Genomic DNA, 5637 nt, shown 5'->3' with positions numbered 1-5637 from the left:
TATATATATATAAAATGTTATATGTATACACATATACATGCACATACATATACACACATGTCTATCCATATATATATATATATATATATTCTTGGATTTCCTCTTTTTTACTTTCTGACTACTCTCATCCCTGTAGAACCAAACTTTACAGTCGGCCGAATGCAGTCACTAACGAAACACTTGCTGGTCAGCTGCCAAACCCAGACGCGTCCACCCAACTACCAAAGTGTAAAGTGAGAACTCCAAAGAGCTTTTTTCCACAATCCAATGACGGTGAGCTCTGCGCCATTGAAATCGATGCTTCGCATTCTGTGGAGCGGTCTGTGCACGACCACGGAGTCCCAAGTTTTTTAAATTTTTGACAAATAGCCCCGCTAACACTAACGTTTCATGAACTTTGACAACATTTCCACCAACAGGGATTTGCAATTTTGTTTCAGTACCCTTTTCAGAGTTCTGAGACTGCGTTCACTAAGTTTTTTCGGCCTACCGGATCATTTTTTAGCAGTTTCACTGCCTCGACATTTCCACTTCACAATTACATCACTCATAGTGGATTGAGGCTTTGGTAGAATGTCCCCAATCTCGTGAACTGATTTCCCAAAAAAGGTGACATACTGCCAGGATCAAACTCACTGAGCTCCTTTGACTTATTGATTGCATCACCTGCCAGAAACCACTTTTTGAGGATGTGTCTGAATACTTTTGGACAGATAGTGTGAAAGGAACAAACCTTACTGTTTACTTACTCTGTGTATACATAAAGTATCTTCAAAAAGTTCTGAACAAAAAAAATCAAAGTTCACTGAAAACCTTATTGCCTTAAATTGAAATACGGCAAACTTCAAATAACCTCAACCAAAAATTTTTTTTCTTTTTTCATCGTGGGATTCATTTAAGACTTCTGCCATATATGCACGTCATATTTTCAGAAAACACCCATATCTGTCTTAAAAGAAAATGTCATTTTTTGTCCAAAATGTGCAAAACCTAAAGTATATGGTGTTAACATTAAGATATGAGCTGCAATTTTTTATAATTATTCGCTTGAAACTTGCATAGCGTCATTTATTTGAAACTTGGTTAATTTTTGTTTTTGGTCGTCATATTTTACGAAAATACATTAAAACACCTGTACAACATATGTTTATGAAAAATGTTAAAAAAAACATGTCCGAAATCCAGAGTATGGTTGAGCTAACATAAAGGTGAACTCTTTTAACTTTTATATTAAAATATGAGTGTTATATTTTCCAGAAACACACATAAATGACGAAAAATATTTATACATAATTTTAAAAATATCTTTTTTCCAAGAACTGTACTAAGATTCAGTCTATGCAAAGCACTAACTGTAGAGTGAGCTAAAAGTGAATTTTTTAAATATTTTTTCGTATTGAATTATAAATGGTTTCATATTAAAATAGCGTCACAGTTTATGAAAACACTCATATATGTCTAGACATGTGTTTAGAAAATTAACAAAAAACGTTTGTTTTGTCCGAAACTCCAGAGTAAAATGGCTAAAATAAGGATGGGCATTTTGCAATTTTCTTGCGCCACATTATTCTTTTCTGATTGTTTTCATTTTAAAATATGGGCATATTTTCCGATTTGTAGTAAATTTAAAAAAGATTTTTTGTCCAAAACCTACTAGGTCCAGTATATATATATATATATTGCGCTAACTTAAGAGGGTGGACTTTAGCAGATTTTTTACACCTCATTATTCTTTCAAACTGGTTTTATATTAAATGTGGACATCATATTTTCCAAATGTCCATATATATGAGGCAGAAATTTTTGTAGAAAAATTTAAAAAAAGTTTTTTTTAACCCATTAAATCCTATGCATATACAGCTATAAATGGGGGGGGGGCATCTTATTTGTTTGAAACTTACTTCACATTAAGATATGGACGTTCTATCTTTCGGAAGCACTCCAAGTGTCTTGAAACATTTCTGGAAAACCTTTTTTTAAAAATCTGATTTTTTTCGCTGAAACACACTAAGTTCACTGTATGCTTTGTGCTAACATATGGATGGACACATATTAAATTTTTTGTAATTTTATGCACCGTCTTATTTATTTCATAATAAATTATGAACGTCCTACTTTCGGAAAAATACTCCAAGTGTCGAGAAATATTTCTGAAATTTAAAAAAAAAAAAATAATAAATAAATAAACATTTCCCTCCCGTCCAATGCTCTAGATTGCATTGTGCTAATATATGGGTGAACATTTAGCGAATTTTTTGTATTTTTCTGCACCATCTTACTTATTTGAAACTTATTTCACATTGAAATATAAATGTCTTATTTGCTAAAGCTTAATGTGTATTTAATTTTAATCGCAATGATTTTCAATGTATTTATTAAAAACTTCTTACTAAAATTCGCTGACAGTACTTCATTCAAAGTGATTATTAAATTCAGTATTTCTTATAAATTTCTTTAAAAGGATAACTCAATATTATTTCTTTAATATTATTTTTAAAACAAAGGTCAGCCAGAAATAGATTTTAATATTAAAAATATGGAAAGTAAGGAAACACTTAAATCGCACGTGTTTTAATTGCATTGCAAGATATGGTTTTGAAAATAAATAAACCAACTTATTCACAATATTCTGTATGGTGCTCTTTTATTTTTCGGCAATTCTATATTATCTGTTACGCTGAAAGGAATAAATTAATTAGAATTAATTCCATTCCTTAAACTTAATAAACTATTGTTTTTTTTTTATTCCTTGCAACCCTTCACTTACTCCTTGATTCTTGGTACTTCATAAATTTAACTCTTATAGTTAACCCTAATTTGATTAAATAGAGTATTTAACATAACATTTATGTTTCAGGGGTTTTCTGGTTTAGAGATCCGATTTAAACCTAATTTTTTTCGGTGAAATGGAAGTATAAGTTATATAATGATTTCATGGTTTTATTTCAACTTCCAGCAACATTTATATTTTTTTCGATCAAAATAATTGCAAATAAACCTCTGAAAATGATGGCAGTGCACACCGTACACTGATGGACGGGCTCGACTGTATAATTTGAAACGGACGAGGCCAAAAATTAACGATTATGTATGAGTGTGGTAAAAAACAAACAAAAATTTGAAAAAATGTCATTCTTTCACTAAATGGAGACCATTTGAAAAAAATATGGCAAAAACCGATTTAGTTCTTGGCATTTAAAGGTATATAAAAAAAATCGAAATTTTAGAAAATGTTCGTCTTTTATTGGTTGGTTCCGACCCGAACCACATCAGTTCTCGACAAATTTCCAAAGCAACATCAAAATCGATCGAGTAGTTTTTCTACAAATCAAACGTCCTACAAAAGAAACATGATTCTTGAGAAATCGCATTTAAAGTTTGAATAACGTTTCTCTTCTGTTCTTCGGGACTAACCAGAAATTGGCAATGCCTGGACTATACAGCATGCCTTCATCAAGAACATATATTTCATTAGTGTTCACTGCTACCACCCGTGCCGCAAATATAGCTTTGCTGGGGGTAGACGCGTGGTGCTCTGAGCATACCAAGCGTACGTCGTGTTGCCAATTCGAATATCCATTATGCTGGCAAACCCCATGAAACCGTCGTGGAAGATCACCGTAGGAATTTCAACCACATATTTACTGGATAGATGTGTTTTGGAGAAAACGTCCAAATAAGCAAATTTAGCCATTCTTTATTGTTTTAACTGTTCGCACAAACACATCTTTTCAGTAAATTGCTATTTGTCAGGCTTGACTACCTTCTGCACTGTCCGTGTAACCTCGATGTTGATCCGATGATGACGATTTTTAACTGTATCAAATAGTTTCCGGGCAAAACGGTTTTACCTAAATATACTCCATAATATAAGGTTTCGAAATATGTAACAAAAAAAATTAGATTTTTTAAAATTTCTAGACCAGAAAATCCCTTAAAAGTAAGACTAACCACTAGAATCAAATCTTTCTTTTTTTTACCTACATATTTATTGATATATTTATATTTCAAATAAGGTAAAAAAATAAATAAAATAAAGTACAATTATTATAGTTTGGTTTCCTTTACAATAAGAAATTATAAAGGAAATCAAACTGAGAAAAGTTTAATTCAGTTTTTTGATTTCAGCAACAAGCAACGTGAATTAGATTTCCATAACTGACGTGCAAAGTACCTAAAATTAGTAAAATCGAACATATTTTGTTACATTGAATTGATTAGTTTAAATTTTTTTCTTTCTTTTCATTTGTGGGGGTGTTCTGTGTTTCATAGAATCTTTAAAGAAATAAAAATTTGACGGAGTGAGCGAAATCGAGAAAGCACAGATAAGTCACGGATTATCGAACGTTTCCAAAAATAACTTTGCATGGAAGGCAAAACTTCTTCGACTTAATTTTACATAATCATGTAAAGAATTTTATGGAATAGAAATAATAGATAGAAAAAAGTATTTGTGGTTTGCATCGGTACGTAAAAACCTCACAGTTTGTTTGTGGATTTGCCTTTTGGATCAAATTCTTGACTCTAAAAACGTGATATATTATACGAATAATGGAAAAATCTTATCACTTATTAGTGAAATATGGTTTCTTTAAGTTTCAATTCTTAAACTATTTAGATTATGTGATGAAAATATTCTACACATTGCTTAACTTAGTATTTCAAAAACTTAGTATTGAAATATTAATTTAGAAGTTTGAATGGTAGGTTATTCGAAGGAATCTAAAGGAAATTATCGAACAAACACCGTAAGTAAATTTTAAAAACGTATGATGAAGAGCTGAATTTTAAATACAAAATAACATGAATGAAAGATTTTTCCATATTATTTAAAAATTAGTACGTGTTTATTGTTTAAATTTAGTGAGATTCTTGCGCTTGTTGCTGGAAAAACGATTTTATGCTTGGCGATTATCAATTCAGTTAACTTAAGTCTTGTTTCCCCGTTTTGTTATATACCAAGCCAATTTCTTTCTTTCTTTCTTTTTTCCTTCTTTTTTTAATAGCAACAAATCATTTATAGCGCTAAGATAAGATCCAAAAAGAAAAATGAAAGCGGCAACTCTAGTTCATTATATTGTTGGCATGTTTCGTTTTATTTGGATGTAGTACGACTTTTTCCAGAATTAGAAAAGATAAATTAAATTTGATAACTTCTGTTTTCTTAAATTGGCGCTTATGCAATAAAATCATGGCGGACAAATGTTATTTTTTACTGTAGGCAGGGCTGAATTCTGTGAGGGGCCGGATGACATGTGATGATGAAAAGTGAGTGGTGGTTAATAACAAAATAATAGTAGATTAATTTAAAATTATCTTTAATCTTATTATTCTTAGAATCTTATAATTAAATAATCTTATTATGAAAACTTATCGTTATAATTTTTTCCCTCTGAAAATCTTGAAAACAGAAAGGGGAAAAGGAATAGTGAAGAACTATTTTTGTTCTAGGATACAGTGCTCTAAATAAAAAAAAAGCGAACATCCTGAATAACTTTGATCAGATGTTCACGTACTAGCACTAAATCTTAATTGTTCGAGGTCCTAACCTTAAATTTGCTAATTAATTAGTATAGACCATATTACAGTTACGAAAGCAGACACTAAAAACTTTTACTCACGACTATTAGGTGGGCT

This window comes from Parasteatoda tepidariorum, chromosome X1, assembly GCF_043381705.1.
Source record: "Parasteatoda tepidariorum isolate YZ-2023 chromosome X1, CAS_Ptep_4.0, whole genome shotgun sequence".
Classification (NCBI taxonomy): domain Eukaryota; kingdom Metazoa; phylum Arthropoda; class Arachnida; order Araneae; family Theridiidae; genus Parasteatoda; species Parasteatoda tepidariorum.
Note: the sequence above shows the minus strand (reverse complement) of the source record.